The sequence below is a fragment of the Ovis canadensis genome, chromosome 15 (genome assembly GCF_042477335.2).
Source record: "Ovis canadensis isolate MfBH-ARS-UI-01 breed Bighorn chromosome 15, ARS-UI_OviCan_v2, whole genome shotgun sequence".
Lineage (NCBI taxonomy): Eukaryota > Metazoa > Chordata > Mammalia > Artiodactyla > Bovidae > Ovis > Ovis canadensis.
The window spans coordinates 28975457-28988903 of record NC_091259.1 but is presented as its reverse complement, the minus strand read 5'-3'; positions in this window follow the sequence as shown (position 1 = coordinate 28988903).

The following is a 13447-nucleotide window of genomic DNA, read 5'->3' as shown; positions in this document are numbered from 1 at the left end:
CTGTCACTTCCTTCTGGCCTCCATGGTGTCTGATGAAAAATCCACTGGCATTCAAATTGTCTTTCCGGTATATATATATATATTTTTTTTTCTGAATGCTTTTTTCCCTTTTTTGCTTAATTTTTGAAAGTTTAATTATGCATCTTGGTATTTTTTTAAGGTTTATCATATTTGAGTTTTGCTCAGCTTCTTGAATTTGTACATTTATGTCTCTTGCCAAATTTGTGGATATTTCAGTCACTATTTCTTTGTGTATTTTCTAAGCCAGACCTCCTTTCTCCATCCCTTTCAGAGGCTTCAGTGTTATATCTTTTGTTATAGCCCCACAAGTCCCTAAAGCTCTGTTTACTTTTTTTCCAATCTACTTTCTTTCTGCTGTTCTGATTGGAAAATTTTTACTATTCTATCTTCTAGGTCACTGATTTCTTTTCTGTCTCCTCCATTCTAATATTGAATGAATCCACTCAACAATTTACCACAGTTATTGTATTTCCATTCTTTATATTTTTATTCTTATTTATATCTTTATATTTTTATTACCTTGATGAGACTTTCAACTTATTTGCTGAAGCTTCCTACTTTTCTCATTGTTTTCAACAATGTTCATAATTACTCATAGAATCATTTTTATAAGAGTGCATTAATCTCCTTTCCACATAGATCTGAACTCTCTGGAATCTCAGTGTTGACATTTATTGTATTTTCTCATTAGTATGAGATATTCTTGGTGTAAGTGATTAAAACCTGGACATTTCCATGCTATGTAATAAGACTAGTAAGAGACTCAGCTGTCTTTTTCCTGGTTCTTTGAGTACAGGAAGCAAGCTTTTGTTGAGGTTTATTGTCTTTGTCTATTGCTATTTCCCATTTTCCAGTTTCTGCAACTCCAATTCTGGAACATAATGAGGCAAAATAAAACCTAGGGAGCTCACCATTGTGTTTTCCTCCATATCACAAGATTTCTAGGTGATCAACCTTCTTCTTCTTACCCTTCAGAGACTTATTATGCTTATTTTATAATGTCCAAGGTTTATAGTTGTATTTACTGAGGGGAATATTAAATTGACACCATATTCCCAACGTGGAAGTCCCAATATTCTTTTTTATTCATATCTATTTTTAGAGGGTAACTTTGGAAGGTTAGAAGTCTTTCAGAAACTTAACTGCACATGCATTATCTTGTTTATTCTTACAACAGTTCTATCAAGTGAGAGGTGAAGGCTCAGAGAGATAAAGCAAATTGTCCAAGATTATACAACTAATACGAGATAGACCAGAATAATAACCTAAGGTCTCTTTAAGAGAGGAACCAACAAAATGTGTGTAATGTCTGTCCCTGGCACTTTCTTTATCTTCACTAACTTTTAATAAGTACTCAAATATATAATAGGATGTTAGGCATGGTGTGTGTGTGTGTGTGTATGTGTTTGTGTGCATGTGTGCCTATGTGTGTGTATGTAGTATGTAAAGCAAAGATCCCCATCAGTTGGTAATGTGAGGGACAGTATTAGTATGTAAGTGGGCAAAGAGCCTACGAGATAGAGGTTCCAGGAGAACCTGGTCTCCAAAGAATTCACATTGACCTTGGAATCAGAAGTGAGTGGGATATATTCAAGGCATTTTTATTTACTTAGACTTAAGAACGCTCTATTTTACTCAGATGTACTCTGATTCTTTAAACTCCATGACAATGAGACTGTAAAGCTATATCTGTGCATTAGGGTTGCTAAATAAATCTGGTGATCTTTTCACACTCTAAAGAACAGAGCAACTTGCCCCAGGTCACACCCAACAATGTTTAAAGTCACGAAAAGAACCCATGTCTCCTGACTCACAGATGCTTCCGCTGAAAAGGAAAGATTCCAGCTGCTCAAGGCTAAAAGATAGAGCAAATATTATGTGGCCTGCATAAATAGAAGAAACTGTACCACTTCCTATTAGTCAGTAGTAGATCTCTTTTTAATTTAAAACAAAATGATTAGGTCTGATGACCTATACTTCTCTTGAGTAGATAAATTCAGTATGTTCAGGATGAAATGTGGGTCAAGATGAATTTATTTGTTCATTCATTCACAATTTCATCTTGTATGATTTCTTCAAGATCCCTCCCAATGTTTCAAGTAAAGATGAATTTGGAATCTATTTAATCCTAGCTTACTGGGAGCAAGTTGCCTTCTTCATTACTCAACCTACTTCTCCAAGGTACTAAGTCATATGAACCTGGGTCCCAAAGGCACTGATGGTCCATTCTCAAGGGTTAAAATATTGCCCAGGAAAGCCACATTCTGAGTGTCTTTACCTTCTTGAACAGAGAGCGGGGTTTGGTTTCTTGTTGTTCTCAGCACTTTCACAAGATTATCACTGGCTCAAACAAGCCCAGTGTTTCTTGATAAAGTATGTATTGCAAATAACAAACTAGTAAGAAGGTAAAAAAGATATTTCATTCATTGAGTTAGTAAGCTAAACAGTGTAATGTAATTGTTTTTGATGTTTTGATTGAAAAGGAGCATTAGAACTGATAGACTCAACCTTTTGGAATGTATTTAAAAGTTTTAGGAAGAAGGAAAAAGATGGCGGAGGAATAGGACGGGAAGACCACTTTCTCCCTCACAAATTCCTCAAAAGAACATTTCAACGCCGAGCAAACTCCACAAAACAACTTCTGTAGGCTGGCAGAGGACATCAGGCAACCAGAAAAGCAGACCATTGTCTTCAAAAACAGGTAGGAAAAAATATAAAAGACGAGAAAGGAGACAAAGGAGGTGGGGAGGGAGCTCCGTCCCGGGAAGGGAAGCCCGTCCCGGGAAGGGAATTTGAAGAAGAGAGGTTTCCAAACACCAGGAAACACTCTCCTTGCTGAGTCTGTGGCGAGCCTTGGAAACACAGAGGGCAACATAACAGGAAGGAAAAATAGATAAATAATTAAAACCAACAGATTACAAGCCCACCAGTAACTCCCCCAGCGGAAAAGCAGCACAGACGCCTGCATCCGCCATTGGGAAGTGGGGGCAGGGCAGGGACGCGCGGGAGGCGCGGGCTGCAGAGCTTTGTAAGAATCGGGCAGGAACGCCCCACGCGCAACCAGAATGATCTAACTTGGGCTAGCAAACCAGACTGTGGGATAGCTACCACGCGAAAAGCTCAAACATAAGACACCACCAGGACCGAGCACAGAACAAAGGACGGAACAGAAAAAGCCGGCTGCAGACCATCCCCCGCCAGGGACAGGCAGCCAGAGCCGTAAGGACTGGAAAGGGGCAATTGCAGACCCAGAGAGACTTTACTTACCTAACTGCAAGCAGGCTCCTTTGCTAAGACTTCTGGGGGTGCTGGACAGTCACAATCTGCCTCACGGGGTGCGCCAGTGGTCCACCCACAGAGCTGAGCAGCAGCGGCAGAAAAGGTGACAAGCCGTGGAGATCGTGCTCGCCAAACTCCTGAGCAACTTGGACCTGGGAAGGGCACAAAGCGCAGTCCCAGCCGAATTTGTGCCTCTGAGGGCTGCCTGAGCGCCGAACCTGAGCGGCTTGGACCGGGGAAGTGCACGCAGCCTAGGGCCGGCCCCAGACAGTTCCCAGCTGAGCATCGTAGAGCCGGAGCGGTTTGTGCACCGCGAGAAAGGACAGGTCAAGTGGGGCTGAGATACTGGGTGCACACGACGGTGCTATTTGTTTGCAGCATCCCCCCTCCCCACAGCGCGACTGAACTAGTGATCCTAAAAAACCAGCAAACAGAAGAAGTTAAACAGAGGGAACCACCTTGGAAGTGATCCCACATGGCCCATAACATCAGAGAAGGGCCAGATATATTTTTGACTATCTTTAAAATCATTCCTTTTTTTTTTTTTGCTTTTTTGTTTTTCTTTTTTCTTTTTTTTTCAAACTTTTTTTAATTGTTAAGTCTTCTATTTCTCCTCTAATTTTTATTTCTATAACCTATTATTGCTATTTTTTTTTAAAAAAAGACTTTTTTTTTTTTAAGGCAAACACCATATATAGTCTTTGGATGGTTGTTGGTGTTTGTTTTTTTTTTTAATAATTATTTTCTTTTTCTTTCTCCCTTTTTCCTTCTGCTTTTCTTTAATATTGTATCTTTGAAAATCCAACCTCTACTCTAGATTTTTAATCTTTGCTTTAGGTTTTTGTTGTCAATTTTGTACATTTAAAAACCCAAACTTCACTACCCAAGTTTACCTGAGAGCAAGATTACTGGCTTGATCACTCTCTCCTCCTCTGGACTCTCCTTTTTCTCCACCAGGTGGCCTCTGTCTCTTTTTTCCCCCGTCTCTTCTCTATCCAACTCTGTGAATCTCTCTGTGTTCCAGACGGTGGAGAACACCTAACGAACTGGTTACGGGCAGGATTTGTCTCTCTCCTACTCATTCCTCTCTCTTATCCTCCTGGTCACCTCTGTCTACTTCCTCCCTCTCCTCTGCCCCGTATAACTCTGTAAATACCTCTGAGCGGTTCAGACTATAGAGAGCACATAAGGAAGTGACTACTGGCTAGCTTGCTCTCTCCTCTTTTGATCTCACCGCATCTCATTCCAGTTACCTCTAACTACCCCCTCCATCTTCTCTTTTCCTTGTAACTCAGTGAACCTCTCTGAGTGTCCCTCAATGTGGAGAAACTTTTCATCTTTAACCTAGATGTTTTATCATCGGTGCTGTATAGATGGAGAAGTCTAGAGGCTACTGCAAAAATAAAACTGAAAACCAGAAGCAGGAGGCTTAAATCCAAAGCCTGAAAACATTAGAGAACTCTTGAATTCAGGGAACATTAAGCAATAGGAGCTCATCAAATGCCTTCATACCTACACCAAAACCAAGCTCCACCCAAGGGCCAACAAGTTCCAAAACAAGACATACCACGCAAATTCTCCAGCAACACAGGAACACTCCCCTGAGCTTCAATATACAGGCAGCTCAAAATTATCCCAAAACCTTTGATGTCTCATAACCCATTACAGGTCACTCCACTGCACTGCAGAGAGAAGAAACCCAGCTCCACCCACCAAAACTCCAACACAAGCCTCCCTAACCAGGAAACCTTGACAAGCCACTGATAGAACCCCAGCCAAAGTGAGGAAGCTCCATAATAAAGAGAACTCCACAAATTACCAGAATATAAAAAGGCCACCCCAAACGCAGCAATATAACCAAGATGAAGAGACAGAGGAATACTCAGCAGGTAAAGGAACAGGAGAGTTGCCCACCAAACCAAACAAAAGAGGAAGAAGTAGGGAATCTACCAGAGAAGGAATTCCGAATATTGATAGTGAAAATGATCCAAAATCTTGAAATCAAAATGGAATCACAGATAAATAGCCTAGAGACAAGGATTGAGAAGATGCAAGAAAGGTTTAACAAGGACCTAGAAGAAACAAAAAAGAGTCAAAATATAATGAATAACGCAATAAATGAGATCAGAAACACTCTGGAGGCAACAAATAGTAGAATAACGGAGGCAGAAGATAGGATTAGTGAAATAGAAGATAGAATGGTAGAAATAAATGAATCAGAGAGGAAACAAGAAAAACGAATTAAAAGAAACGAGGACAATCTCAGAGACCTCCAGGACAATATGAAACGCTCCAACATTCGAATTATAGGAGTCCCAGAAGAAGAAGACAGAAAGAAAGATCATGAGAAAATCCTTGAGGAGATAATAGTTGAAAACTTCCCTAAAATGGGGAAGGAAATAATCACCCAAGTCCAAGAAACACAGAGAGTTCCAAATAGGATAAACCCAAGGCGAAACACCCAAGACACATATTAATCAAATTAACAAAGATCAAACACAAAGAACAAATATTAAAAGCAGCAAGGGAAAAACAACAAATAACACACAAGGGGATTCCCATAAGGATAACAGCTGATCTTTCAATAGAAACTCTTCAGGCCAGGAGGGAATGGCAAGACATACTTAAAGTGATGAAAGACAATAACCTACAGCCCAGATTACTGTACCCAGCAAGGATCTCATTCAAATACGAAGGAGAAATCAAAAGCTTTACACACAAGCAAAAGCCGAGAGAATACAGCACCACCAAACCAGCTCTCCAACAAATTCTAAAGGATATCCTCTAGACAGGAAACACGAAAAGGGTGTATAAACCCGAACCCAAAACAATAAAGTAAATGGTAATGGGATCATACCTATCAATAATTACCTTAAACGTAAATGGGTTGAACTCCCCAACCAAAAGACAAAGACTGGCCGAATGGATACAAAAACAAGACCCCTCTATATGCTGCTTACAAGAGACCCACCTCAAAACAAGGGACACATACAGACTGAAAGTGAAGGGCTGGAAAAAGATATACCATGCAAATAGAGACCAAAAGAAAGCAGGAGTGGCAATACTCATATCTGATAAAATAGACTTTAAAACAAAGGCTGTAAAAAGAGACAAAGAAGGCCACTACATAATGATCAAAGGAACAATCCAAGAAGAAGATATAACAATTATAAATATATATGCACCCAATATAGGAGCACCACAATATGTAAGACAAATGCTAACAAGTATGAAAGGGGAAATCAACAATAACACAATAATAGTGGGAGACTTTAATACCCCACTCACACCTATGGACAGATCAACTAAACAGAAAATTAACAAAGAAACGCAAACTTTAAATGATACATTAGATCAGTTAGACCTAATTGATATCTATAGGACATTTCACCCAAAACAATGAATTTCACCTTTTTTTCAAATGCTCATGGAACCTTCTCCAGGATAGATCACATCCTGGGCCATAAATCTAAACTTGATAAATTAAAAAAAATCGAAATCATTCCAAGCATCTTTTCTGACCATAATGCATTAAGATTAGATCTCAATTACAGGAGAAAAACTATTAAAAATTCCAACATATGGAGGATGAACAACACACTTCTGAATAACCAACAAATCACAGAAGAAATCAAAAAAGAAATCAAAATATGCATAGAAACTAATGAAAATGAAAACACAACAACCCCAAACCTGTGGGACACTATAAAAGCAGTGCTAAGAGGAAAGTTCATAGCAATACAGGCATACCTCAAGAAACAAGAAAAAAGTCAAATAAAAAACCTAACTCTACAACTAAAGCAACTAGAAAAGGAAGAGTTGGAGAACCCCAGAGTGAGTAGAAGGAAAGAAATCTTAAAAATTAGGGCAGAAATAAATGCAAAAGAAACAAAAAAGAGACCATAGCAAAAATCAACAAAGCCAAAAGCTGGTTCTTTGAAAGGATAAACGAAATTGACAAACCATTAGCCAGACTCATCAAGAAGCAAAGAGAGAAAAATCAAATCAATAAAATTAGAAATGAAAATGGAGAGATCACAACAGACAACACAGAAATACAAAGGATCATAAGAGACTACTATCAGCAGTTGTATGCCAATAAAATGGACAACGTGGAAGAAATGGACAAATTCTTAGAAAAGTACAATATTCCAAAACTGAACCAGGAAGAAATAGAAAATCTTAACAGACCCATCACAAGCACAGAAATTGAAACGGTAATCAGAAATCTTCCAGCAAACAAAAGCCCAGATCCAGATGGCTTCACAGCTGAATTCTACCAAAAATTTCGAGAAGAGCTAACACCTATCCTCCTCAAACTCTTCCAGAAAATTGCAGAGGAAGGTAAACTTCCAAACTCATTCTATGAGGCCACCATCACCCTAATACCAAAACCTGACAAAGATGTCACAAAAAAAGAAACCTACGGGCCAATATCACTGATGAACATAGATGCAAAAATCCTCAACAAAATTCTAGCAATCAGAATCCAACAACACATTAAAAAGATCATACACCATGACCAAGTGGGCTTTATCCCAGGGATGCAAGGATTCTTCAATATCCACAAATCAATCAATGTAATTCACCACATTAACAAATTGAAAAATAAAAACCATATGATTATCTCAATAGATGCAGAGAAGGCCTTTGACAAAATTCCACATCCATTTATGATAAAAACTCTCCAGAAAGCAGGAATAGAAGGAACATACCTCAACATAATAAAAGCTATCTATGACAAACCCACAGCAAACATTATCCTCATTGGTGAAAAATTGAAAGCATTTCCCCTAAAGTCAGGAACAAGACAAGGGTGTCTACTTTCACCGCTACTATTCAACATAGTTCTGGAAGTTTTGGCCACAGCAATCAGAGCAGAAAAAGAAATAAAAGGAATCCAAATTGGAAAAGAAGAAGTAAAACTCTCACTGTTTGCAGATGACATGATCCTCTACATGGAAAACCCTAAAGACTCCACCAGAAAATTACTAGAGCTCATCAATGAATATAGTAAAGTTGCAGGATATAAAATCAACACATAAAAATCCCTTGCATTCCTATACACGAATAATGAGAAAGTAGAAAAAGAAATTAAGGAAACAATTCCATTCACCATTGCAACGAAAAGAATAAAATACTTAGGAATATATCTACCTAAAGAAACTAAAGACCTATATATAGAAAACTATAAAACACTGATGAAAGAAATCAAAGAGGACACTAATAAATGGAGAAATATACCATATTCATGGATCGGAAGAATCAATATAGTGAAAATGAGTATACTACCCAAAGCAATTTACAAATTCAATGCAATCCCTATCAAGCTACCAGCGGTATTTTTCACAGAGCTAGAACAAATAATTTCACAATTTGTATGGAAATACAAAAAAACTCGAATAGCCAAAGCAATCTTGAGAAAGAAGAATGGAACTGGAGGAATCTACCTGCCTGACTTCAGGCTCTACTACAAAGCCACAGTCATCAAGACAGTATGGTACTTGCACAAAGACAGAAATATGGATCAATGGAACAAAATAGAAAGCCCAGAGATAAATCCACACACCTATGGACACCTTGTCTTCGACAAAAGAAGCAAGAATATACAACGGATTAAAGACAATATCTTTAACAAGTGGTGCTGGGAAAAATGGTCAACCACTTGTAAAAGAATGAAACTAGATCACTTTCTAACACCACACACAAAAATAAACTCAAAATGGATTAAAGATCTAAATGTAAGATCAGAAACTATAAAACTCGTAGAGGAGAACATAGGCAAAACACTCTCAGACATAAATCACAGCAGGATCATTTATGACCCACCCTCCCAGAATATTGGAAACAAAAGAAAAAATAAATGGGACCTAATTAAAATTAAAAGCTTCTGCACAACAAGGAAAATATAAGCAAGGTGAAAAGACAGCCTTCTGAATGGGAGAAAATAATAGCAAATGAAGCAACTGACAAACAACTAATCTCAAAAATATACAAGCAACTTATGCAGCTCAATTCCAGAAAAATAAACGACCCAATCAAAAAATGGGCCAAAGAACTAAATAGACATTTCTCCAAAGAAGACATACGGATGGCTAACAAACACATGGAAAGATGCTCAACATCACTCATTATTAGAGAAATGCAAATCAAAACCACAATGAGGTACCACTTCACACCAGTCAGAATGGCTGCGATCCAAAAATCTGCAAGCAATAAATGCTGGAGAGGGTGTGGAGAAAAGGGAACCCTCCTACACTGTTGGTGGGAATGCAAACTAGTACAGCCACTATGGAGAACAGTGTGGAGATTCCTTAAAAAATTGCAAATAGAACTCCCTTATGACCCAGCAATCCCACTGCTGGGCATATACACCGAGGAAACCAGAATTGAAAGAGACACATGTACCCCAATGTTCATCGCAGCACTGTTTATAATAGCCAGGACATGGAAACAACCTAGATGTCCATCAGCAGATGAATGGATAAGCAAGCTGTGGTACATATACACAATGGAGTATTACTCAGCCGTTAAAAAGAATTCATTTGAATCAGTTCTGATGAGATGGATGAAACTGGAGCCGATTATACAGAGTGAAGTAAGCCAGAAAGAAAAACACCAATACAGTATACTAACACATATATATGGAATTTAGGAAGATGGCAATGACGACCCTGTATGCAAGACAGGGAAAGAGACACAGATGTGTATAACGGACTTTTGGACTCAGAGGGAGAGGGAGAGGGTGGGATGATTTGGGAGAATGACATTCTAACATGTATACTATCATGTAAGAATTGAATCGCCAGTCTATGTCTGACGCAGGATGCAGCATGCTTGGGGCTGGTGCATGGGGATGACCCAGAAAGATGTTATGGGGAGGGAGGTGGGAGGGGGGTTCATGTTTGGGAATGCATGTAAGAATTAAAGATTTTAAAATTTAAAAAATAAAAAACTAAAATTTAAAAAAAAAAAAAAAAGAAAGCTGTGGTACATATACACAAAGGAGTATTACTCAGCTGTTAAAAAGAATTCATTTGAATCAGTTCTGATGAGATGGATGAAACTGGAGCCTATTATACAGAGTGAAGTAAGCCAGAAAGAAAAACACCAATACAGTATACTAACACATATATATGGAATTTAGAAAGATGGCAATGATGACCCTGTATGCAAGACAGGAAAAAAGACACAGATGTGTATAACGGACTTTTGGACTCAGAGGGAGAGGGAGAGGGTAGGATGATTTGGGAGAATGGCATTCTAACATGTATACTATTATGTAAGAATTGAATCGCCAGTCTATGTCTGACGCAGGATACAGCATGCTTGGGGCTGGTGCATGGGGATGACCCAGAGAGATGTTATGGGGAGGGAGGTGGGAGGGGGGGGGTCATGTTTGGGAACGCATGTAAGAATTAAAGATTTTAAAATTTAAAAAATAAAAAACTAAAAAAAAAAAAGTTTTAATGATGTTGCTTCAGGATGAAGTATGCATTCTGATTCTCAGCTCTTGTGCCTTTCAGAGTGACCAAATTTGGACAAAAGTATAAGATGGCACATTTCCTTGCTGGCTCAGAGGTAAAGAATCCACCTGCCAGTGCAGGAGATAAGGGTTCCATCTCTGAGTCAGGAAGATTCCCTGGAAAAGGAAATGGCTACCTCCTCTAGTATTCTAGGAATCTGGTGGACCAGAGCCCATGAGGTCACAATAGCCAGACACAACTTAATGACTAAACCACTACCACCAATATATCATTAATAATCAACCAATTATTTTAGAATAAAATTGTGATTTATAAAATAATAATTCACTTAAAATAATTTTAATAAATTAATAAAAATAATTTAACCCTTGATTACTCATCTTTTTATTATTCTGTGTTATGAAATGGGCTTCCCTGGTGGCTCAGAAGGTAAAGAGTCTGCCTGCAATGTAGGAGACCCAGGTTCAATCCCTGCATTAGGAAGATCCCCTGGAGAAGAGAATGGCAACCCATTTCAGTATACTTGCCTGGAGAATTCCATGAACAGAGGAGCCTGGCAGGCTACAGTCCTTCGGGTCACAAAGAGCAGGACGTGACTGAGTGACTAACACTTTTTGCTGTGAAATGAGAAGTATATATAAAGGAATTCTGATGCACACCAGAGTACATTAATTATTTCAAGACAAAGTACTTGTGTAACTTTTTGCATGGTGAGCAAAATTGGCCTCTTTTTCATGAAATACCATTTCCACTTAGAAGAATGACTGATGGACAAACTATCATTATTCAAACTTGAGTATTCTCTCAAAATAAGCCAAGTGAATCTGTCATTTCAAGGAAAACAATGGATGGCATACATTACCAATGATAAAATTTTTAACCTTCAAGCAAAAATTAGAAGCTGATTTCATTTACCACAAGGTCAATATCTTCCCAATATTTAAAGACTTTTCTGATGAGGTTACCTATGATGTCAATGAATATATTTTTCAATAAATAAATATTGTACTGTGAAATGTCTTATGTTTTGGAGGTCTGTGTAACTCAGTGAAGCAATATTTTGTGAATGATCAACATGTGATGTTAAAAAAAAAAAAATGAGTGGTAAAAGTCCACTTAAAGTGCAAGACCGACCAGTGGATATTAGCATAACAAGGTATGGGAGTTTCACTGACATGATTCACATTCTGCACTACAAATGGTAAGATTTGCCCTTTGTGAAGTCCTCGCTTTTCCCTCCATACATCTGTGTGAGGTCAATTTTATTCATATTAAAACATCATAACCAATTGAATGCACAATGAGGTATAGAATCCAGTTCTTTTCTATGAAACCAGACATTATAAAGATTTGCAAAAGTGAAAGAAAAAAAAAACTACTTTTCCCACTAATTTGTTTATTTTAGAAAATGTAGTTATTCTCATAATATATTTTATTTGTGTTAACATGTAGCATGTTGTTATTTTTTAAATGTTAAAAAATAATATAAAATTCTGTTTTAATTTCTAATATAATAAGATATACGGGGGTTCAGGATGGGGAACACGTGTATACCTGTGCCAGATTCATGTTGATGTATGGCAAAACCAATACAATATTGTAAAGTAATTAACCTCCAATTAAAATAAATAAATTTATATAAAAATGTTAAGGGAGTAAAACATTAAAATACCTTAAAAAAAGATATACTTACATATAAACTACATGGACAAAATTCTTTGGGGAGTATCAATAATTTTAAGTATGTAAAGAAATCCCAATGTCAAAAGTTTGAGAACCATTGCTATAGATCATCTCTTTACCATTTTTTCCTATTAAATTTTGGGGAAAATAGTATAGTTATCTTTAGGGGGCCTATTTGGGATTTGTTAATCTCATTTTCTCTTGGTTGTGAGCGAAAGCAAGATAGCATTTGCCTACTTTCCAGGCAAGGGGAGAAGCAGAGTTGATTCACTCACTTAGAAACTCTGCCTAGAGGCCTACAATGGTGGCCTTGAACCAAACCAAATTTAGGAAGGGACTCTGCACAGAGACCTAACATATTTGCCTTGTTTGGTGTGATTTTCCTGGCTTCATACTATGAATATGCTAAATAAATATATTAATTCAATAGAAAGCTATTTAGCACCTACCAGGTGGAAATCACATTACTTTTGAGAATTTATATCAAGTAGCGTATGTCCTTATTGAGAGAAACAAAATATGATAGCAAGCTTGTACATGGTGCCAGGTACTAACAATTTTCTTCCTGATATTTTCAAATTTAATCCTCATGACTCTATTTTAGAATAATTCCCATTTATCAAAGGTGAAAATTAAGGTTTGGGAAAGATTAGTATCTTGCTCACCCAGGTTTATTTAATGTAAAATCTGAAATTTAATTGTCCCTGGAAATCAACAATATTAGAAATGGTAAAACAGAGTTCAGAGAGAGAGGAAGACACTAATTACAAGAAAGGAAAATCTGGCATTGAACAGGCCCTTGAAGGAGATGTAGCTCTTCCACTGGAGGTTCTCTGCAGGGAGGGAAGTGCATTCCAGGAAGAGGTTGTTGCTTGAAAAAGGCCCATTAGCTGCCAGGGTGTCTGGCACATTTGGAATACTGTGACTTGAGAGCGAAAAAGTACTTAGAACAAAACTGAAGAAAGTTTAAAAAAGGA